At 40.8% G+C, this 25,388-nt stretch overlaps 1 long non-coding RNA gene across 2 annotated transcripts; it reads left to right on the top strand.

The window, feature by feature from the left end:
* Positions 1 to 15,834: 15,834 nt before the first annotated feature.
* Positions 15,835 to 18,326, top strand: LOC136201156 (uncharacterized). 2 transcript variants are annotated; one of them, XR_010673701.1, is made up of 3 exons: positions 15,835 to 16,228; positions 16,302 to 16,338; positions 17,839 to 18,326. It is a non-coding gene; the product is annotated as an uncharacterized lncRNA (long non-coding RNA). The 2 variants fall into 2 exon arrangements; XR_010673700.1 differs by having other exon boundaries at positions 15,844 to 16,228; positions 16,307 to 16,338.
* The last annotated feature ends 7,062 nt before the right edge of the window (positions 18,327 to 25,388 follow it).

The raw sequence follows: 25,388 nt of genomic DNA, 5'->3' as shown, positions 1-25,388 counted from the left end.
TTTTGATGGCGCCGATTGTCCGAAGTGGATCTAGCCGCATCTCTCTCTCGCCGGGTTTGAGCTCTATGTTCCCTGTTAACATCATCCACCTCCATGAATTCCTTTGCTATCTTCATGAGTTCGGCCACTGTGCGTGGCTTGTTACGGATGATTTCCTCCCGCATGCTCCAATCTGTGGTTCCATCCGCCATTATGTTGCGAATGCTCACGATATCTGGGTTCTGCAACCGCACCAGAATATCGTTGAATGCTACAACAAATTCCCTTAGGGAATTATAATTTCTCTGTTTGATCTCTTTCAGCTGCCTATCTGTCACATCTGCCGCTTTACAACCCACGAATTTTGCACAGAAATCACGACTGTACTGAGTCCAGTTGTGAATGGATTCGGTGGGTAGAGATCGGAACCAATCGGATGCTGCTCCACCCAAAGTGGTCGAGAACAATCGACAAATTATGCTTTCGCTTGCTCCTGCTACATCCATTAACTCTCTATAGTTCCTGACATGCGCCTCAGGGTCAGAATTTGGATCCCCATAGTATTTAGGTATCGCCGGTGCTTTTATTCTGTGATCTGGAATAAATTCCCGCAACGATGGGGCAAAAGCCGAATCACTCTGCACCACCGCTCTCGCCCTAGGGGTGTACCCCATTCGCTCCATCATGCTTCGCAGTTGATCTTCCAATTCAGTATTGGGTTCCCGCCGAACTTCTTCCATCCACTGCTGGTGAATTCTGGGTGCTATCCACCTACCATACTGTGTCGACACTTGTTCTCGCTGTGGGTCTAACCGCTGTCCAGTTATAGGATCAAAATTCCAAGTGTGCTCCCGCCCAGACACATTCGCTCCAGATGGCATCAACTCTGAATGTCTGTGGATAAAGGGCTCTGTTTGTTGTAGCGGAAAAATTCCTTGTATTCCTGACATCGGTTGGGATGTTTGCCAGGTCGGATGGACCGTCATATTAGGATCTTGGTGCGAGTAGTTGCCTGGATGGCTACGTGGTGTCATGCGACTACTCGGACCCACCCGATTCGTCTCTTGAGATGACAGCGGAAGCGTAGATACGGCAGGAATAGTCGAGGGTTGTGTCGAAGTGACAATGGGTTCTTGTGGGGCCGCCGCTACAGCGGTATTGTGATCTGCGATTGCAGTTAATAAACTAATCATTCGATCTCCAACCGCTTGGCTCATATTCGTAGCCAAGACCTGTCCTGCCATTTGCACAAACTCACTATTTGACATCTCCATCTCAGTTTGCACTTGGACCTCCAATAATGGACTCAACTGTCCTGAAGGATTCGTCGAGCTGGGTATCACAGGCTGTGTACTCGCAGGCTGCGAACTCACAGTCCGTGGACCTCTTGAGTTCATACTAGTTGATCTGGTTGTAACTCCGGTTGTTCGTGATGGCTCTGATATGTTCTTGGTGTACCTTTAACCAGATGTTGGTAAAAAAGGTCCACGCTCACCGCACCAATGATAACTTGCCGGATTTGATTGGATGATCCTCGTCGTAGTTACCTGCAAAACAAAACCGAAGACAGGATCTCCGGAAAAACTCTCCGATGATCAAGTCAGTTTTATGTGGAATTTAGTAGATCGATAATCATATTGAGGAAAAAAAACGTGAACCCCTCTCCCTTGGCTTTCTTATTTCTTTTATAAGTCTTTCTAGGTAACCGCCGAGGGCGGTTACCCTTTCTGTGCCACGTCCTCCACGTAGTCACAAACATGGTCCCGTTTCTCTGAGTGGGTGGTTTAGTGCCTTGTTGGGATTTCGGGGCGGTTAACCCTTTCCCTTATTAGGAGCCCATTTAATCTTGAACCATGGGCTTAAGTTTGGGATGGGCCCGTGCTTATGATTCAGCTCAGTTGGTTTCACGAATCATCAAGATCTAACGGTGACTGACCAAACTCACTTGGTCAGTCACTGACCAGGTGAAAATTACTGTTTTTCTGTATTTGCGACTTCAATTAAAGATGAAAATCCTAAATGAATGAAAATCTCATTTCCTTTGTTTTTTTATGGATTGCTATTCACCATCCCCAAATTACTTATCACCGTTCTCATAAAGGTGTTTTTGCCCTTCTCATTTTTTTTTACCAGAACTTCTCATTCTCTCTCTAAACTCTCCGAAAATCACAAACCCCTACACGAGAATCATGGCGAGAAATTATGACAAAGGAAAAGGATCGATTACTGGAAAGTTACGTTTTTTTTATTAAATTTTCATCGAAAATACGAGTTTTGTCTCCGGATTTGAAGACGGAACTCGTCAGGCCAAGTGGGAGATTCTCCTGCCTACCCTTTGGGCAAGCGAGAGATTCATCCGCCTAGTAGAAATACGAGTATAAAAATATATATTTTTTTTCTAAATCGTCCATTTTTTGTGTTCTTGGATCGATTTTTTTTAGAATTTCGGTTTTGCTCTGGGAAGAGAAATTTTTTTCAGGTTTTGGTAAAAAAAAAATAAAAAGAGCGAAATTGTCAATTAGAGGGACGATCATAAGTAAAAAGGGAGCGGTGAATAGTAATACCTCATTGATCATGAAATGGATTAATCATCCATGTTGATGAATGAAGACACCACTTATCAAAATCATGATCTTCCATCTAAAATCCACTAAGAATAATTATGATCAATTAATAACATAATTAACTATAATTATATCTTGTAGTGTGAATAAAATATTCGGAATGTATTATCAATTTAAAATCCACTAAGAATTTTAGTTAGTTTCACTTTATTTCAGATTGCTTCAAGAAGATATCAGCTCAAGAATCCCATATGTTTCCGTTCGTTAGTTGTAATAGAATTGGTGTCTTTCTTTTGTAATTGTTTTAGTGATATTGTTTGTTATAAATATATGTAAAACTTCCTTATTAAGAGAATTCAATATCATTGTTGATTTTTTTTTCATAAGTTTCATATGGTATCAGAGCATTAGGTTGCAAACTCTGTCGTGAATTTCTATCTACAATGGCAAGAAAGCAAAGAAGTACTTGAGGAAGATAAATTCGTTAAGATAATGAATATTATGATGATCATATTGAAGAAAGTGAAGGAGAAAGTTTAGAAACACATAATAAGAGTGTCAATTATTCAAATGCATCTGTAAATCTTGGTTTGGTATTGATTAATATTTCTTTAACAATAAGTAATTACTTGTTATGGAGCAACGTCGTGATTCATGTGTCAACCGCGAAGAAAAGATTCATTATCTTCTTGATGATGGAGAAATATATGTTTCCGAAACTTTAGAGCATCGAAGATAGAAGAAGAATGATTGGCTTGTATCTTCTTGGATAATCAATATAATTTCCAAAGATGTGGCTGACGGTTTTCCATATATTGCATTTGCTAAAGAACTCTAGAAAAAGTTTGAAAAGACGATTTGGGGATAGTACTGATCCTATGCCCTATATGATAAAAAAAAAAGATTTGAATATTTTGCCAATGTACTCTTTCTTTAATGATCCATTTCAATAAACTGAAGAGATATTGGGATGAGTTCTCTCTACTTAGATCTTGTCCTAGTTGCAAATGTGATGCTGCAAGGAGATGTACTTGCAATGTTTTTCAAAGAATTGCAGACCTAACTGAAGAAGATAAGACAATTATACATTAGGTCATCATGAATGTGGTGTGCCTCCTGCAGGTTTTTAGAATGCTCTCCTTGAAGATCGGCAAGGCTGCGCTTCACAACGCATGATTATGCTCTCCTTGGTTGGGCGGATGCTGGATCCGCCCAGCCAGGCACCCTCCTGGACCCAAATTGGGCCTATGCACAATCGTAGCTTTTTTAGTGACGGAAATTGTTAAATCGTTAAATTTTTTACGACGAGAAATACAAAATTCCCTAATTTTTTTGTGACGAAAAATGTTAACCGTTACAAAAAATATTCATGGTTTTTTTATGAAATTTTTTGTAAATGTTAATGTTTCCGACTCGTAATCATCCATTTTCGGGATTCGGATTGTCACATATCAATTATTTTCATAATTTCAATTATTGTTGTTCGGGTTTGTGATTTTGAAGAAAGAATTTTCAGTTTTTTTTATCAAAATTATGAAAATGACAAAAAAGTCCAAATGGAGCATTAACTAGTATTTGAGACGGTATTTAACAATTCACTTCTTTTATTGGTCTAACTGCTTTCAATTTTACCCAAAAATTTTCTAATGTAATAAAATGAAATTGTAGTTATTTTCAAGAAATAATTTTTTAAATAATAAATTAACTTAACCAATATTATAGTAAGAAGTAGAATTTAACTTGAAAACGTATTCCGGTGGACATATAGGAAAATATTGTTTATTGTTGTGCGACAATATAGATGATGATTAAGATTATGATGTGGGTATTAGAGATAAGGATCCACCAAGATATGGGTTCAGTAAACCCAGAACATCCTAGTCCAATGGAGCTCATTTGGTCCTCCACGAAATAGTCATTTACATAATTTTTAACACCTGACATATATATATATAATAATTATTTTTTCTATATAAATTTAATGTGTGAATAAATAAGAATTAGTTTTATATTTATCCATATATTAAATATATAGAAAAAAGTTAAAATAATTGTTCGGTATACACGTCATGTACTAAAAATCATATCATGTGAAAATTTTGATTTTTCCATTCAAAATGGGTTAAATGTCAAATATAAAAATATTTAGAAGCAAATGATAAAATTTTGAATACGAATCGGACTTTAAATCCCCAAGAAAAAACAAAAGTTTCAATCATCTACACAGTAGAATGTCTAGTAGACAAAAATATTACTAAACCAATCTAAATGATGGCTTATGTCATGGCTAATAAGATCATCCATCATGCCTTCCTCCTTGTCTTTATCTTTGCTTGGACCTCCATCAACCATGTTCATCCCCTAGAATTGATGAAGTCATTATCACTTCTCAATTCCACGCTCACTGCATCAATTCATATCTTATGTAAATATTCAGATGAGAGATCTCAAACTTTTTATCTAGCAAGGCTAATTCCTAAAGAATAAGGGAGGTACCGGTTTTCAGGCGTAAGCACGCTAATGCTTAAGTTAGTTTCAATCTCAGATGAAAGGACATAAAAAAAAGGGAATGGATGCTACGGTTTTTCGATCTACCTAAAGATTCCCTACAACTTTGTATTTATAGGTTGTTGTCTTTTTTGTTAGGGCTTTTTTGTTAGGGCTTTTGAGGTATCATTCTTCCATTGGAAAACGTTATCCTCCATACGAACCATTCACATGTAAATTTCCTCCATTATTATGTTCATACTAACACTCAATTTTTATGTCAAGTGTGCTAGTGATGTAGATTAAAATCGACTGAAGGTTTTAATCATAAACCAACAAAGAATCCGATCTTCTCAAGGTAAACTTGAAGGTTGAGTTAACCCAAAGGATATGAAATCCCAAGCTCTCAATGGAGGCTATAGTTTTAATTCATCAAAAGTTGGAGAACATTACAAAGAGAATGGTTTAAATACCTTCCAACAAAGCAAGGGTAAAGACCAAAATCCTATAAATAGGGTTTTTGGGGAAAGCATGTGCATGAGGGCAAAGTGGGGAAAGGGAGAGTTCATGGCAAACTAGTAATAAGAGAGTAATGGCAAAACAGTAAATAAAGAGTAACAGAATTTGGTCCCCTCAAGGTGAGAACTTGGAGGAGAAGTATTCTCCTTGACAAACACGCCCCGCGTAAATGTGTTCCTGAACTTGGGGGTGCTGGCTCGCAATCGTTACGCGCGGCGTCATGAGGAGTACGCCCCGCGTCATTGGGTTCCTGAGCTTGATGGTCTTGAGGACGGAAATCTACGCGTGGCGCCCAAGGTGCACGCCCCGCGTGTTTGATCTTCTGGGAAGCTTCCTGCTCAACATTGCTAGTCGCGCCCCGCGTGTGACTGTTGGCGCCCCGCATCCTCGCGTTACTTGATCCTCCTCCCATGACGGTACTGTTGAAACACCTTTCCACATAATTTTGATTTGACAAAATTGTTTAAGTATAATTAAAATATATTCTAAACACACTAAGTTTAAATGCTTTGATTTATTCTACTAATGTGTTTGTTCAATGTTGAGTTAAATTGTTTATAAGACACAAGATTAAAAGGCCCAAGCCCAATACGGAAGTCAAAGCCCAAGTCAAACAGTTTAAGGCAACTCGGCCCGCTTATGTCAAAACGCTGTCGTTATGTACAAAACAGAAGACACAGTATGCTGTCTAGTTGACATTACCATAAATGGAGAGACACTCTGCCGAGTTGACCAAAAGCTGACCAAGGATAGAAGATACACAAATCTGATTGGCCGAGAGCTCTGAGCAAGTCAGGATGACAACGACAGAAAGCCATTTCCCTCCAACGGTTATTTCGAAATTCGAAATGACCGATGCCTCAGACGTCTCTATAAATAGTGCCATCAGTTGCTTCATTCTATAGAGAACTTGATCAAGCCATTACGCTGACCAAATTTCTACGCAAAGTTCTCCAAGCAAAAGCAAAGCAATCTTACACTATATTTCATATCTTTTGTGTAAAAGTCTAGAGTGATTATTCAATCATCTAAGGTGTCTTAGCAATCATTGTTTAGGACAAACACTTATCATTTCTAGAGATTAGAAAGGAGAGGCTGAGTACTCGGTTATTGTACTCAGCGAGAGATTAGGATTGAGTAGAGGTATAGAGAAAGGCACTCTTGTTATACTCAGTTGCTAAGATTGTAAAAGGTTTGATGCTCTACTGTTAAAGAGCTCAGTAGAGAATTCGAAATCTCGGAACGTGTTCCGAGGACAGGACGTAGGCTTGGAGGCCGAACTTGGATAAATCTGCTGAGTAACATATTTCTAACCTTTAACTCCTTTATATATTTATTGCTTGCTTAAACAAAAACTGACCGAGTAAAGAGGTCAAGCTGAGTTGTGCGCGTTGAATATCCGAGCTCAGGAATAGACTCTAAGTGCTATCTCCTGACTCAAGTAAAGAAACTGACCTAGTCACTAGTTGACTAAGCCAGTATCTTGCTATTCACTCAGCGTCGCTGTCCAAACCTTTTTCTCACGAAAAAGAAGTCTGCCCTAGCTTAAATTTTTTAAATAGTTCCTAACCCCCCCTTGGAACTATACTTGTAACGTTATAAGGGACCAACAAGTGGTATCAGAGCTTAAAATCTCACTGTAAAAGGTTTAACCACCTTGAGATGATCCCCACTATGGGAGAAAACAGCACTCGGTTTCTCCCAGGAAACCAAACAACTCAGATCTTACCTGAGGGGCTGTCCATTACTCGGCCTCCCCTATTCTTCGGGTCTAACTATACCTTTTGGAAGAATAGGATGAAAAATTTCATTCAGGCTACAAATATGAGTGCCTGGCTATCCATAGTCCAAGGTCCATTTGTACCTGTCGAAGTTGTGGCTGGCCAAACAGTTGTTAAAGCTGAGGCCAAATGGACAGAGGATGATCTCAAGAAGCTACAAAATCATGCTTCGGCTATAAATATGCTTCACTGTGCGCTCGATGCTGCAAAATATAATAAAATCTCAGGTTGTGAGTCGGCGCAAGAGATCTGGAAGAAGTTGGAGGTCACCTACGAAGGAACCAATAAAGTAAAGGAGTCCAAGGTGAACCAGCAGATGAGTCTGTACGAGCTGTTCGAAATGAACAATGATGAGGGTATATCTGACATGAATGCAAGGTTTACCAACATCATCAATGAGCTCAAGAGACTTGGGAAGATCTTCACTGAGGAAGAATAAGTCAAAAAGATACTCAGGCGTCTTCCTAAAGACTGGCAAGCAAAGAAGACCGCTGTTGAGGAAGCTCAGGACTTAACCACCTACAAATATGACGAACTCATCGGCTCGTTGCTGACCCATGAGATATCAATGAAAAACTTCGAGGTGAAGGAAAAGTCTGAAGACAAGAAGCAGAAATCTCTTGTCATGAAAGCTGACTCCACTGATGGGAGCTCAACAGATGATGAAGAGCTATGTTCACGAGGAAGATGAAAAGGCTGTTTAGGAAAAATGACAAATATTCTAAGAAGCCTTACAGAAAGTTTGATAAGTATAAAGCTGAGTCCAGCGACAATAAATACAAGAAAGACAACTCAAAGCCCATTACATGCTTTGAATGTCATCAAACTGGCCATATAAAGTCAAGCTGCCCCACGCTGAGGAAAGATAAGAAGAACGGCAAAAAGGCAATGGTGGCTACATGGAGCGACAGTGATGAGTCTTCATCGACAGAAGCTGAGGCCACCGAGTCAGCGAAGATATGCTTCATGGCTGGCGAATTTGCTGAGCCGTGCGTCTCTGAGCATGCTGACCCCTCCATTGCATCTGATGATGAGGAGCAATCAAATGAGGTAATATCACTTTCCCATCTCAGAAACAAAATGGGTAATGCCCTGAGTGATCTCTATACACTTGTCAAAAAGTGTAATAAGAAAATTAGAGCACTCAGCAGGCGCTGTGACGAGGTTGAAGAGGTCAAGCTAAGTGACCTCAGATACCTTCTTCAGGACAACTCAACTTTGCATGATAACATGAAGATCATACATGAGTCTGTCTCTGAAGTCCAATCAGATTCAAAGAAACTGAGAAAGGACGTCACAAATATCCAGAACCAACTAAAGGTTCAAAATAAAAGGAATATTCCTCTGAATGCTCAGTACCGAAGTACTAGTCAGCAGAGATGGTATCCCCAGCGGAATGTCCAGTGTGACTTCTGTGGGAAGAAAGGACACACCACAAAGGTGTGCTGGCACGCTCAGCACTGGGGTGCTGACCAGTCAGTGAGAAATCCTAAACGGAAGGTCAGCTGTGACTTCTGTGGAAAGAATGGCCATACTGTCCAAGTATGCCGCCATAAAATAAAATATGATGCTTTACCTGTTGAACCTAACAAGCAAGGACCCAAAAAGAATTGGGTACCTAAAAGTAACTAGTTACAATGCAGGTAAGCCTGAGGTGTGCTGAGAAGTCAAAGATGTGGTATATTAACAGCGCATGCTCGAGGCACATGACTGGTGATGAAACTCAGTTCATCACATTTGAGCGTAAACGAGGAGGAAGCATAAGTTTTGGAGACAACAAAAAGGGTAAGATAGTAGGATCAGGAACCATCGGAGGTAATCCTACTATTGAGTCAGTCTCCCTAGTCAGCGGACTCAAATATAACTTACTCAGCGTAGCTTAGCTATGTGACAATGGGAGAAAAGTTATATTTGGTGCTACTGGATGTAAAATATACGAGGGAAAAACAAATGAGTTAATTTTAACTGCCCCTCGGATTGATAATGTCTTTATGCTAGACTTAGAGAAAAAGTTTTCAAAAACTGTATGCTTAGTTTCAAAGGAAGAAAATTCCTAGCTATGGCACAGGTGACTTGGTCATGTAAGCATGGACCTCCTGGCCAAATTAGCAAGAAATCAATTGATTAAGGGACTGCCTGAACTTAGATTTGAAAAAGATCAATTATGCCACGCTTGCCAAGCTGGAAAACAAACCAAACAATCTTTTCATAGCAAAAACATTGTCTCAACTAAGCGTCCGTTAGAATTACTACACTTGGATCTCTTCGGTCCAGTCCAGCCACTGAGTCTGGGTGGAAGAAGATTTTCCTTGGTCATTGTAGATGACTTCTCTCGGTACACTTGGGTCATCTTGCTGAGTAGCAAGGATGAGACCTTTGAGACATTTTCAAATTTGGTTAGAAAACTTGAAAATGATAAAGACCTAAAACTAGCTCACATCCGAAGTGATAATGGTGGAGAATTCAAAAACCAACAGTTTGTTGAATTCTGTGAAGCCAGTGGCATTGACCATAACTTTTCTGCTCCTAGAACGCCTTAACAAAATGGGGTTGTTGAAAGGAAGAACAGAACACTGGTTAAAATAGCCAGGACAATGCTGAGTGAGCATAGGCTTCCAAAGTACTTTTGGGGAGAAGCTGTTAACACAACATGCTATATTCTTAATAGGGCTTTTGTTAGACCTATACTAAAGAAAACCCCCTACGAACTTTGGAAAGGACGAAAGCCCAATATTGGATACTTTCGTGCCTTTGGCTGTAAATGTTTTATTTTAAACACTAAGGATAGCCTAGCTAAGTTTGACTCAAAAGCTGATGAAGCTATCTTTTTAGGCTACTCAACAAACAGCAAAGTATACAGAGTTTTCAATAAACGAACTCAAGTTTTAGAAGAGTCAGTACATGTTGAGTTCGACGAAACTAACCCTGCAGGAAGATATCTACCGCTGATCGAGGATGATCCACACTCAGCACCCGCTGATCAAGATACAGCCGCTGAGTCATTCCCTCAAGGGCTGATCAAAGGTAAAAGTGAACCAAATATTGTTTTCACTGACCAGTCTTCACCTGCAGAGATTGTTGAAACACAGACAGCACAAGACATCAATCTACCCAAAGAGATAAGGATTCCAAGAGGGCACTCAGAGAGTGCAATCCTTGATGCCGCTGAGAATACCCTGATGACAAGAAACCAACTCAGGAGGTACCTCAGCAATGTAGCCTTCGTCTCAGTTCAGGAACCTAAGAACTTCGCTGATGCTGAGGAAGATGAATTCTGGATGAGCGCAATGCAAGAGGAACTCGACCAATTCAGAAGAAACGATGTATGGGAGCTAGTGCCACATCCGAGGAGTCAGAAGACCATTGGAACAAGATGGGTCTTCCGCAACAAGCTCGATGAGCAAGGAAACGTAGTCAGGAACAAAGCAAGGCTTGTAGCTCAGGGCTACAGTCAGCAAGAAGGTATTGACTACGGTGAGACCTTTGCCCTAGTGGCAAGGCTAGAGGCTATTAGGATTTTATGTGCATATGCATCTCACATGAACTTTAAACTGTTTCAAATGGACGTTAAGAGTGCATTCCTTAATGGAGTTATAAACGAGGAAGTTTATGTTAATCAACCTCCGGGGTTTGAGGATCCTAAATTCCCAAACCACATTTATAAACTCAAAAAGGCTCTGTACGGCCTCAAGCAAGCACCATGTGCTTGGTATGAGAGGCTGACCAGTTTCCTGCTGACTAGAAACTATGTCAGGGGTAAAGCTGATACAACCTTATTCATTAAGAGAAAGGGTAAAGATACCCTGCTGGCTCAAATATATGTTGATGATATTATTTTCGGTGCTACTAATGAGTCAATGTGCAAGGAATTTAGCAAGCAAATGCAGACTGAGTTTGAAATGTCTATGATGGGAGAACTCAACTTCTTCCTTGGACTTCAAATCAAATAAGGAAAGAATGGCATCTTCATCAGTCAAGCTAAATATGCCAAGGAGATATTGAAGAAATATGATCTTGAAAATTGCAAGCCAATATCCACTCCTATGGGCACTGATACTATCCTCTACACTGACGAGAATGGTAAGTCAGTAGACAGCAAGTTATATCGAGGTATGATAGGCTCTCTACTTTACTTAACAGCAAGTAGACCGGACATTCAGTTCTCAGTATGCTACTGTGCTAGATATCAATCTAACCCTAAGGAATCTCATTACATAGATGTAAAAAGAATCCTTAGATATTTGCAAAGCTCAGTGAACGCAGGTTTATGGTATCCCAACACTCATGGCTTTACACTCGTTGGATACACTGACGCTGACTATGGTCGAGACAAGCTAGAATGGAAAAGCACCACTAGAGGATGTCATTTCTTAGGAAGCTGTCTTGTATCTTGGTTCAGTAAAAAGCAGGCGTCAGTAGCCTTGTCTACCACTGAAGCTGAGTACATTGCTGCTGGTCATTGTGTTGCTCAAGTCCTATGGATTAAGCAACAGCTTGAAGACTATGGTGTTCAAACAAAGACAATTGAGGTCAAATGCGACAACAAAAGTGCAATTGATCTATCAAAGAACCCAATTCAACACAGCAGAATGAAGCATGTCAGCATAAGGCATCACTTCATTAGAGACCATGTACTCAAAGGTGAGATAAAGCTGACCTACGTCCCAACGGATGAGCAGCTTGCGGATATCTTCACAAAGCCACTGGCTCGTGAACAGTTCAGCATACTGAGAGAAGCCATTGGTATGTTTAATCCTCTTCAGTAAATTCCTATTCTAAAATGTAAATGCATGCTGAGTGATTGTTATGCTGAGTACTTAACACAAAATACACATCAATACTGAGTAAATATGCACACCGAGTAGTAATCTCAAATTGAGAAATCATCCTACTGACCACTCAGAATATAAAACGCTTAGTATTCTAAACGCTGAGTGTTAGATCCGTTGCATTAAATGCAAAAGCACGCGAATAGCCACCTAGGATGACGTATACGCGAATGTGTCATAAAAGCCAGGATCTTTGTCGGTTGACAATCCCAAGGCAAAACTGACACATGGATTCGATAAGATCCACACTTCATCGCTATAAATAATGGGTAAATCCCCATTCTTTATTTTCTTTACATTTACCGAATTCCTTGGCAAAGCATTCTCTCTCTCTCTCTCTCTCTAAGACTCTCAAAGCTTCCCAATCATCTTTCTGAAATAATGACTAGAGTTTCCGTCAACATCTCCGGTGCCGGTCACCCTAAGACCAGCTCCGATGAACCCTCCAGGCAAACTTCTGTGCCTGAAACCACCAAGGTCACTACGCCGAGCAAAGGCAAAACTGGGCAAGCTACCTCCTCCAAAGGAAAACCGACCAAAATCAGAACCTATACCAAGGTATTTGATAACATTAGTGAATGGAAAGTAGATTTCTCGCGATGGGTTTCTGAGGCCTTCGTGACATCCGAACAACCCTTCTGCGAATGGATATCGCAAAATGGATGGACCGAGCTGTTCTCCATTAGGGATCACACCTATCCTGACCTAGTAAGGGAGTTCTACCACAATCTCTTAGTCGCTGACGATAACCAGGACTACTTAACAACAGTGGTAAAGGGGAAAACGATCTTCATCAATCCCACCTATTTGGCGAATTTGCTAAAGTTGAAAAATGAGGGAGCAAAACTGAGAAGAACTGGAGATCAGGATGACACTAACTACGAAGTCAACTTTTGCAAGCCCCCTGGTCATTCTGGAGAAGTCTCAAGTTCATCCATGGGTCAGCACCAAAAGATGGCTCATTACCTGCTGACCTACTTTATTTACCCAAAGATAAACTGCACCAGCTCAGCGACAAATTTCGAGCAATGCTTTATATGGCATATGCTAACATATACGCCTATCAACATGCTAGTATTCTTGATTGCTGGGTTCATAAGGAGCACTGGAACTCTCAGGCTGGGATCGCTCATCACCAGGATCCTCATTGATCATCAAATAGACCTAACTGATGAAGTTAAAGCTAGAGGATCTGAAATAACAGCTGCTTCGCTGAGGGCTTTGAAGTTCAATCAGCCACTAAAGAAAGGAAAAGCTGCTGCTAAACAACAAGCTGAGGAAACAGCTCCAAAGCAAAGCCAAAGGACAAAGGCTCCAGCTGCCCGCAAGAGGAAAGTTGTTGGGACTCCTTCAAAGAAGGCTGAGCCTCAGGCCAAGAAGCCTAAGTCAACTGCTGAACCAGGTCAGGAGAGACCTAAGTCAGCTGAGAAAAGGAGCAGGCAAGATGAGCCTGAAACTGAGGAAAGAACAGATGCTGATGAGCAGCCTCAAAAGAAGCAGAAGTCTTCTACACTGACTCCTATTGATGCTATCCCTACTGACATCATTGTGCCTGGTGATTCACACTACACACAGTGTCTAGGAACTGTAGCTGAGCACCAAGAAGATGAAGTGCATCTGGACGATCAGTTCATTGCACAAGTTGAGGAAGAATTAGATGGCGATAGTGAAGAAGATGAAGAACAAGTAGAAGGCGGTCAGGATGACACTGAGGACACTGAGGAAACAGCTAGTGAGGTTGATGCTGAGCCAACCAATACTGGGTTGGCTGCTAGAGATGAAGAAGAACCTGACCAACACAATGTTGATCAAGGACAAGAACAAGCTGACCAACTTAATGCTGATCAAGAGGAAACTTCTCCCTCTCACTCAGGAGAATCTATACAAGCTGCTCCTCGTAGAAGAAGATTGGTTAAGGCAAGTCAGAAGACAATCAGTGACCTTCCTGTTCAACCACCAATTGTCCCTGACTTTGTTATCCAGAAGCCGACCCAAGACCCTTCTAAACTCAAGCTGAAATTTTTCAGAAAACAACCATCTACTACTCCATCGGCTTCCCTTGAAAAGCAAGCCTCTGTTTCTTCACCAAAGGAACATGCCCACTTGAATGCTTCTGCCAACTCAACAAGTCAAGTTGAGTCAATTCCTGTAAATGCTGTCAATGCAAGCATTGTGCTGACTCACAACATTCCTGCACCAGTCAGCACAGACAGCATTAGAATTACCTCTTCTCCAATCAACACCTTTGCCGATCAATCAGTTCTACCTGAAACTCAAGTGTAGATTGGAAACACACTTCCAGTCACTGACCACGTCATTCCTTTGACTCCTCTTCCCACCGGTCATACTGAGGAAACAAGGAAAGAAAATGAAGGCTCTCTTAACTACTTGCATGCCACCGAGTCTGGAAAAAGAATCATCGACTCAGTGCAAACATTGATCAAAGACCTTAATCAATCCACTCAACCTGCTGCTGGGTCTTCTACTGCCGAGACAACTCAGCTCTCCCATGTAACTCAGCTTCTCAACGAAGTTAAGGGATTCAAGGACTTGTTGAGTGTCATCGTTACCTTTCAAGCACAGCAAGCTAAGCAGGATTCCATCACTAAGCTTGCTGAGATCCAGCTGACAATAGCTCAACATCTCTGTCGCGCCCGTGCCCGCGGATCGCGAACTTTATATATTCGATGTAGCTCTCGCTCTACTGGTTTATTAACGGTGATGGACAATCCCTCTAGGGAGACAAATCCAATGGGTTTTTGAGTCGCCACCAATCAGTTTGACGGTCTGATTGGACACCGATTTGATTCCGAATCGACCCATTCGGGTAAGCTCGGATAAGGTAATGGTCTGCGGTGATTCTAAGCTCGATTTCCGGTTACGTATAGGGAAGAGACGTAATCTCACCCTACCTCGCCCGATAAATCGGTACTATTGTACTTCTACATGCTTGCTTTTATGTGTTTGTATTTATTATTGCTTTGGAGAGTCATTAGTCGTATATATTCAAACCATTGACAATGCTCGCAAGGTTTTTGTCGTATGTTTATCGAGATCACTATCCAGTGACCAATATGATATGATTGTTGTGTAATCGTTATACAACGATCGAATATTAAAACATAATAATGTATTAAAATATAATAATCAGTCTCAATTATTTGTCGTTTATTTATACGGATCACTATTCAGTGATCGAGGTAATATGTTCGTCATATGACCGCTATTCAGCGATCAAAACTTGATAAAGGAAGTTGTATATTATTAATGTTTGTTGATAAAGACATAGTTTTAATGGGATTGACAAGGGAAAATTATTATATTTATTAAAACATAATGATATATGACTTATTAATTATTTATACGAACCACTATTTAGTGACCAAGATACAGATCACTATTCAGTGATCGAGATAGTTGTTTAATAAAAGGATAAATTAGTACAATGATTAAATTGCACCAAAAGTAGAAATAATTAGCTAATCAACCTAAATGTCTTAATTGACCTAAGTTAATCTGATATGAATTATAAATTAACTAATTAAATTATTTATCACTTATGAAAGGGAATGGATTAAATTGAAGCTTAGATAAATAGAGGGGTGGCAATTGTGATAAGAAAAGGGCCTAATTGAATTTAATTTTAAAAGATTGGATCAGTGTGCATAGGATTGAATAATTAGGGGGTTCAATTCGGAATAATACAAAAGCAGTGACATAAGCTCTCACATTACGGATTAGGGTTGTATTCTAACCCTATTCACACCGCCCCCTTTCTCTCCTCTCTTCTCTCTTCTCTCTCAAATTTCTGCCGTTAACAAGAAGAAAAGCAGCAGTCATCCGACCGGCCGCCGTTCCTCACCGCGTCTGCGTCTGCGTCTGCGTCTGCGTCTGCGTCTGCGTCTGCGTCTGCGTCTGCGTCGTCGCTCATTTCGATCCACCGCGGTGCGCCGTCGTCCCTCCGCCGAGTCCGCTTCCGATGCCGGCGGCTCCGCTCTCTTACTGGTCCCCCTGGCCTTCCCTTCCGCCATCCTTCCAGTCAAGCCGCTCGTTGCAGCCTCGGCGTTAGGTAAGATTTCCGTATTTTGTTTCTTTAGAGATCGATCTCTCTTTCTCGTTTTGACTTCTCTTTTTACGTGAAGGTCAGACGGACCAGTGGCTACGATCTTCGGTGCTGAGGTAACCCTCTTGCCCTCTTTAGATTTTGATTTATATTCGGTTTGACTTCTTGCGGTATTGTTTGGATCTTTCTCTGTTTTGGCTTTTATTACGGGTTCTGTTATGATACGTAATGCTTTGTTTTGAACCTTTTTCTCCACTTTGCAGTTTTGAAGGGGAAGAAGTTTCAGTTGTTTTGGAATTTTAGATATTTTCGGCCCCCTTTTAGAGGTTCCTTTTTAGTTTGGCCACTTTTGAAACTTTGTTGTGTTCCCTTTTATCCCCATTTTATGTTGCTGTTATGTTTTGTTTTATTTCCAGAAACCCATTTTTCATTATACATTCACAGCCTCATTAAAAAGAAGTATTAGTGACTCAACAGTCAAAATGAGCTTCATTATACCTCTGTTTTATTTTTGGATCTGATACATATAACAATGCTTTGATTTCATTTTATTTTATTTATTTCTCATTGTTTTGTGTCAACTATTTTGTTATTTGGTTGTTTATTTCAAAATGTAAATGTTATCTTTAAGAAAAGTATAAGGTTTCTGTATGTTAGGGAGAAAGAGCTACACAGCTCCATCTCCAGATACGCCTCTTAAGTAACCATCCGGTCACTTCAGGATATGCTAAACACTTGTATTGAAAGGTCTCCTTTATTTTTACCCTACTGTATCTTTTCTGGTTTAGATGTTTGTTTTCTTAGGGGTATATGTACATGATTAGGATTCTTTGGTTCATTGTGTGTTTTAGGGTCCTTCATGACTATGGATTGGGCATTTTAACTATCTTTTGGTTGAAATTTATTCAACTGGAAAGGGCATTGTTGAGGTTGAGGGGGCTGAGTTTGAAGGATTTTTATCAAATTTAGGTTCTATCTTTCTAAACAGGTATATACAGTGGGTTTTTTTTTTTACAATTTGTGCTACTATTTGGTATCCTTGCTGGTTGGAACCTTAAATGGGGAAGTACTTAATTAGTAGATCACATTTTACACCAATATGGAAAGATAAGAAAAGGCTACATTCTTTCTAATCCTATGAGGGCTTAAGACCTTACTAGAACTCAGAACAAATAAATGAATAGGGGCTGTTAAAGCTTTAAAATTAAACAATGTGCAGATAATAAAGCTTTTAGATAAGGAATATGATAAGTAGACTAGATATTCAAGATGTACTGAAACTCAAAAATGCATACTTAAACTTGCAATAGCAAAACTAAATTAGATTACCAACCTTACAAAGTAATATTGACTTTGAGTCTTGGGAATCCTTAGCAAGAATTGCTCCCCAATTACAAACAGAAACTCACAGCCAAGAACCCTTAGTATAGAAGGTTCCACTCTTGAAGGAAAGTACAGATGAGATCACTACCCTAAAGCTAGAACTCTCTCTATTACAAGTTTAATTGATTTTTTCTCTTTTCTTTTTTTTTTTTTTGCTTTTTTTTGCTCTCTTGTTGCTGATTCTTTGCTCCCTTTTCTTTTTTGCTCTCTAATGTTCTTGCCCCTTCATACAGGTTCAACTTCCTCCATTTATAGATATGCTTAAAGACAACAGCTGGGATTGTCTTTTGCTGGAGCCTTTTCTGCTGCATTTTGTCCAATGTGTGCCTTGGCTGGTTTCAAGGTGCAGTGCATTGGCTGCCCAAATTTGGCTCCTTCTTTTGGACTCAAGTCCAGCAATTAGACTTGTCTTCTTCTTCTTTCTGAATGCCTTGGCTGGTTTCAAGGTGCAGGGCATTTGTCCATTGTGACAATGCCTATTTTCAAGATGCAGGGCTGTGGTGAACTTGTCCTTTCCACTTTTGAATCCCTGAATTAACTGTAGTGAACTTGTCATTTTCTCCCTCTTGAATCCCTGGATTAAATATGAGGTTGACCTTACTGTATGTATTTTCTCACTTGCTTGAATTTGGTTTTAGGAATCTGTAAAATGAAAATCTAAATTAGCATTTGTCAATGTAAACCTTATTTTTCTTAATAAAAGCATTTTATTTTATTTTTCTTCTAACTCTCTTATCTAATGATTTAGATATTAATTTATTTTTCCATTACTCAAATCTGAAATCTGGAAATTACTTATATTCCAAATAGTGTATGATTAAAAATTATCTTCAAAGCTATATAAATAGCCCAACAATTAATTTCATAATCATAACTCATATTTAAAGTACAAGTATTTTCTAATATGATTTTGCAATTAATGAACTAGGAGAATTGATCTAACCATTTAGATATAAGTTGAATTAATCTAACCATTTAGATACAAGTTGATTTTAACTAATAAATTTGACATCTAACCATTTCAAAATAAATCATATTTAGAATACAACAAATTATATTTCAAATATAATTTATAACCTGAAAAAGTATTTCTATTCCAATAAATCACATCTCTAATATAATTTTATAATTATACCGAAATATAAAAATTGGTATAAAATATAATTTTCTTAATAAATTATACTCGTAATAGAAAGTTTGCATTTCTAATATAATTCACGAATTTGTTAGAATTCCAAATATAATCAGTTAGAGTTTTTTTTTTTTTAAAATGTCCTGGACAAAAATTGGTATCTACAATCTCAACGCTCTTCAGGAACAAGTTCAGACTTTGTCAGCTGCGAACACGCGCTATGCAACTTCTGATGAAGTAAAAATGCTCTTTGCTCAGCTTCACACCGAGCAAATCAAAACCAACGAGCAAATGGTCTCCTATTCTCAGTGCTCAGTGGAGCAAATTGGTGAGGCCGTTCGATTGCTGAACTTGAACAAGCAAGAGATGGATACTGACGCTATGAAGCAGAATGAAATGCTGTCTATCACCAAACAAACCTTCAATCACATACGTCACACAAATATTCAGCGTCAATACTATGACACATCCTTACTGAAGACTTTTCATCAAGTCATTGCTGGTCTGACTGATGCACTTACCTGGGTAGGAAAATCTCAAGCTTTCATAGTAAGCATGATCAGCGCTGCTGAACTTAATATACCCTCCGAAGTCTCAGATAATGGAGTTGCTATTTTGGATGGTGTCAATGAAAGCACCGATAGACTTAAGGAGCTATCCACAGAACTGACCAGAGCCGTCTTAACCGACGCCTTTAGGATTCCTCCTCCCGATGCTGACAAAACGGGGGAGAAAGAACAAGCTAGAACACAGCATGAGCTTAGTCAGTCCAAGCAAAAGAGAAAGAAATAGAAATTAGGCTAGCTCAGTTATGCTATGTTTGTAGTCTCTATGTGTTATGTTTTTCCTTCTTTTGTTGTTTATGCTGACTACTTCTAGTAATATCAATACTTGCATCTTTTTATTCAAAAACTGAGTTATGAGTTATTATCTATGATGCTGAGTATTAAGTTTTTATGTATCTTCAATCACATCCAAGCTGATAATATGTTTGACATTGACTTGAATGTTTATTTAACATTGTCTTATAAAACTCATTGAACAACAAATTACTCAGCGCTCTCTGAATGTTAAATCTTCCGCTTAAACACTGAGTAAAATAGAATATGTTCCATGAGCTGACCTATATCTGAAAACTGACCTTAGACTTACTCGATTAAACCTTTAAATGTTTAGAGTAAAACTAAGTCAGTAGCTCAACCCTTACGGGGGAGTTTGCTAAGTATATTAGGTCAACTATCATGGGGGAGCTCAATACTGAGTTCTTCGCTGAATAGTTTTGCCAACATTAAAATGGGGGAGTTTGTTGAAACACCTTTCCACATAATTTTGATTTGACAAAATTGTTTAAGTATAATTAAAATATATTCTAAACACACTAAGTTTAAATGCTTTGATTTATTCTACTAATGTGTTTGTTCAATGTTGAGTTAAATTGTTTATAAGACACAAGATTAAAAGGCCCAAGCCCAATACGGAAGTCAAAGCCCAAGTCAAACAGTTTAAGGCAACTCAGCCCGCTTATGTCAAAACGTTGTCGTTATGTACAAAACGCAGCTCAGCAAGAGAAGGATCTAGAAGACCTTCAAGGAACAACTTCGGAACGAAGTTGCTGAGTTGATTCGACAAACAGTACAAGACAGCAGCTGGCTAAAGCTGATATCCTCCCTCTTCGGTACCTCTTCTACATTTCTCCCACTCGAGCCCAAAGTCCGGATCCTCCTCGTATTCTCCCTTAATGTGTTCAAAATCCACTAACTCTAAGGCCACTGTTCTCAAGAGAGCTACCCTTCGGCTTAAGGCATCTGCCACTTTATTCTGTTGACCCGCTTTGTGGAGAAGTCGATAAGGAAACTTATCCACGAAAGTGGACCACCTAGCATGCATGGAGCTCCGGAGTTGCTTTTGACTCCCCAAGTATTTGAGGGCTTGGTGGTTAGTGTACAACATAAACTCCTTCCCGATGAGGTAGTGCTCCCATGTATTGAGAGCCCGCACGACCGCATAGAACTCCTTATCATAAGTGGCCCACTTCTGTCTTGAATCACACAATTTCTCACTGAAGTACGCTATGGGCCTCTTCTCTTGCATTAACACTCCCCCAACTCCGACTCCACTCGCATCACACTCAACCTCAAAGAGCTTCTCAAAATTCGGAAACGCTAAAACCGGAGCGGTGCTTAGCTTTTCCTTAATCAAGGCGAAACTGCTCTCTTGCTCATCTCCCCACTTGAAGCCTCTACCCTTCTTCAAACACTCGGTCATAGGAGCCACGATAGCGCTGAAATTTCGGATGAACCGCCTATAAAATGTAGCCAACCCATGGAAACTCCTAATATCCCCAACTATCTTCGGAGTCGGCCACTCCCGGATAGCTCTCACTTTCTCTTCATCCACTCGGATACCACTCCCACTGACCACGTACCCAAGAAACACCAAGCTCTCCATCACAAAGTCACACTTCTTAGTGTTGGCAAAGAGTTGGTTTTCTCGGAGCAAAACTAATACGGCCCTCAAGTGCTCCACATGCTCCTCTAACGTCTTACTATGGATGAGAATATCATCAAAGTAGACCACCACGAACTTCCCAATCACCGGACGTAATACTTGGTTCATCAACCTCATGAAAGTGCTCGGTGCATTGGTCATCCCGAATGGCATCACTAACCACTCATATAGTCCGTCACACGTCTTAAACGCCGTCTTCCACTCATCTCCCGCCTTAATCCAGATTTGGTGGTACCCACTCCTCAAATCGATCTTCGAAAAGACCTTGGAACCACCCAATTGATCAAGCATATCATCAAGTCGGGGAATCAGAAATTTGTACCGAATGGTAATCTTATTGATGGCTCGGCTGTCCACACACATCCTCCACGACCCATCCTTCTTGGGCGTCAACAAAGCCGGTACAGCACACGGACTCATGCTCTCCCTAATATAGCCCATTCTTATCAATTCGTCCACCTTCTCCTTCATCACTTCACTCTCCTTGGGACTCATCCGGTAGTGAGGAAGACTAGGCAAGCTAGCTCCCGGCACTAGGTCAATGTGGTGTTGGATGTCCCGTAGAGGTAGCAGCCCATATGGTAACTCTTCTGGAAAGACATCACGAAACTCATTGAGCAACCTTCCCACATCTTCCGGGACTTCCTCAGCTTCGCTTCCTACCCCATTTGTCGGTGTGCTCGATTTCACCATCACTACATAGACCGTTTGGCTTTCCTCACACTCGTTGATAAACGCCTTGTGAGTTGGGCAAACGATCAAGGTAGACTTCCCTCTGTCTTTGGCCTCTCCCAATAGAGGTGTTAGCACATACCGAATGCCGTCCTTCATAAACCGATACGTGTTCTTCCTTCCGACATGGGTAGCATCCCTATCAAATTGCCACGGGCGCCCCAACAGTAGGTGGCAAGCGTCCATCTCCACAACGTCACAATAAACTTTATCTCGGTACTCCCCTATCTCAAGAGGAACCCTACACCTTTGAGTGACTTTCAGCTCTCCGACGTTCTTGATCCACCCCACACTATACGGACTAGGGTGTGCTTCAATCTCTAACCCAAACCTCTTGGCTGCGGTATCACTGATAATATTATCTTGGCTCCCACTATCAATGATCACATTGCACTTCACCCCTTGCACTAGACATCGGGTTCGGAACAATTGGTGTCGTTGATCCAATTCCACTTTACTTGAAACCAATAGTCTCCTCACAACATGTATGGCTTGCCCACCATCATACTCTCCCTCGTACTCATCATCAATGGGGTCACAACAAACATCCCCTTCATCATCATACTCATAATCATCTTCGTACTTCTCGACCATGTTGGCACTTCTCCTCTTGGGACACTCATTGGAATGGTGACTCGGCTCATTGCATCGGAAACATTTGAATGGGGCCGGTCTAGCATAGGGGTTGTTGCCCCTAGGGGGTTGTGTCGCCTTAAAAGGCCTCACATCTCCACTAGGTGCCTTTCCCGCACTTGGCGCCTTGGGATCGCTGGAGCTTGCGATTCCCTTACCCTTATCAATTCCCTTGGGAGCTCCTCTCCCTCCATAAGTATTCTCAACCCCGGCTCTCCTATAGCCTTCACGTCCCCTCAAACTCAACTGTGCCTCGGCCTTCAATGCTAGATTACGGGCATCTTGCACCCGAATCACCATTTGTGTTCCAATCCGGTCTTGGATGTTATATCTCAGCCCTTCAAGATACCTTGAAGTCTTTTGGCTTTCGGTTTCTGACAAGTTAGCCCTTGCCGAAAGCCGCAAGAACTCCGAGGTGTACTCGTGCACACTCCTAGCACCTTGGGAACAATTCCGATAGGAACTGTAAATGTACTGCTCATAGTCGGGTGGTAGAAACCTCTCCCGCAACATCATTTTCATCCTTAACCAAGATCTAATCGGTTCCCTTCCTCCTCTTCTTCTCCCTTCCTTCATGTTATCCCACCAAACTGAAGCTCCTCCTTTCAACCGGTAAGCTACTAGCCGAACCTTCCGATCTTCCGGTATTCCCGCATAGTCAAAGAACCGCTCTACCTCAAGAAACCAATTGAGGAAACCCTCTATATTGAGTTCTCCCCCGAATGACGGTAAGTCCACTTTCAGTTTGAAGGCATCATCTCTATCAAAATTTCCTCCATACCCCATTCTCACATTCGGTTCGCCTCTATATCAGCCCCTCTCATTACCTCGGCCCCATACGGGTCATTCAAACCAACTTCTCTCCTTTCATAACCACCTACAACATCATTATGCACAACATCCATATTCCCGGCACGCACATGCGCGGGACCAACAACATCATTTGCATACACATCATGCATAGGTCTATCATTCATGGCATTATCATCCATCCTAATCCCCATATTCCTAGCAATCCTAGGCATATCATAATCATCAAATAATTCCCCATCACTATCACTATCCACATTTCTAATGATTACGGGATTAGTCTGCCTTACCTCTTGAACCCGAGGGTCCATTGCTTGGGGTGCATAAGCTATCCTTGGTGGTGGTGTCGGTTGCCGTTCAAGTAGATGGCGAGTTGGTTCCTCTTGTTTCCGGTGAGGTTCTCCGGCTAGAAGGTTGTTATTTTAGCGGGTTGTTATTGTAAGTTCTTCAATGAGGCGGTGCAAATCTCGGGTACTCGTCTCGTGTCTCTCATCTATCAATCTTAGAGACTCCATGATATGCTTCACGTTGCCTTCTAGTGCTTCAATCCGTTGCTCTATGGATCCGGTGGCTTCGGTGGTGATACGGGGTTGAACCATTTCTAAGAAGAAGTCTCCGGTCAAGGAAAATGACTCGGCTCTGATACCAACTGATGTAGATTAAAATCGACTGAAGGTTTTAATCGTAAACCAACAAAGAATCCGATCTTCTCAAGCTAAACTTGAAGGTTGAGTTAACCCAAAGGATATGAAATCCCAAGCTCTCAATGGAGGCTATAGTTTTAATTCATCAAAAGTTGGAGAACATTACAAAGAGAAGGGTTTAAATACCTTCCAACAAAGCAAGGGTAAAGACCAAAATCCCATGAATAGGGTTTTTGGGGAAAGCATGTGCATGAGGGCAAAGTGGGGAAAGGGAGAGTTCATGGCAAACTAGTAATAAGAGAGTAATGGCAAAACAGTAAATAAAGAGTAACAGAATTTGGTCCCCTCAAGGTGAGAACTTGGAGGAGAAGTATTCTCCTAGACAAACACGCCCCGCGTCCAAGGGCTACGCCCCGCGTAAGTGTGTTCCTGAACTTGGGGGTGCTGGCTCGCAGTCGTTACGCGTGGCGTCATGAGGGGTACGCCCCGCGTCATTGGGTTCCTGAGCTTGATGGTCTTGAGGACGGAAATCTACGCGTGGCGCCCAACGTGCACGCCCCGCGTGTTTGATCTTCTGGGAAGCTTCCTGCTCAACATTGCTAGTCGCGCCCCGCGTGTGACTGTTGGCGCCCCGTGTCCTTGCGTTACTTGATCCTCCTCCCATGACGGTACCTCCCACGCCTGGCGTCCAACTAGACACGCCCCGCGTGCCCTCTGTTTTGACTTGCTCTTCGCCCTCCTTTGGTGGGTTCTCTCGAGTAGCTTCTCGTTGTTCCGGGCTCGGGTCTAGGGATAAGATGCCCTCATCAGCTAGTATCTTCATGCCTATCAGAGGTCGACTATATGTTCTCGACCTGTTATAAAAAAATATTGATTTATCTAAAAGTCACATGTCTGGATCTCTATAAGATTCTAGACTCTCAACCAAGAGTTGATGACATGTTTCTCGAATATATTTATCCTCTCGTTTAGTTAATTTAATGAAAAATTATATTAAAGTTTCTTATCTTAAAGTCTATATCTAGTAGTCATTCACTATCTCCATATAATAATAATAACGAGCCTGCTAACGTGCTCCCCCGGGCGCTAGATAAGAAAAAATAATTGTTATTAATTGCTATTGAAAGAATAAATAAAAGGATGTCATTATTGATCATTCATTTTTTTTGACTAATTGATCATTAATCTTTTTTTACCATTAATCATTTTTTTTACTAATTGATCATTAATTACTCCATTTTATTCCCACCATAACATCTCATTCCCTCTATTTTCTATTCCCACCATTTCATTTTCCCCTAGAAATTTTATAATTTTAATTGAA

Source organism: Euphorbia lathyris, chromosome 7 (assembly GCF_963576675.1).
Source record: "Euphorbia lathyris chromosome 7, ddEupLath1.1, whole genome shotgun sequence".
NCBI classification, from domain to species: Eukaryota; Viridiplantae; Streptophyta; class Magnoliopsida; order Malpighiales; family Euphorbiaceae; genus Euphorbia; species Euphorbia lathyris.
This window is presented reverse-complemented; position numbering and strand designations above follow the sequence as displayed.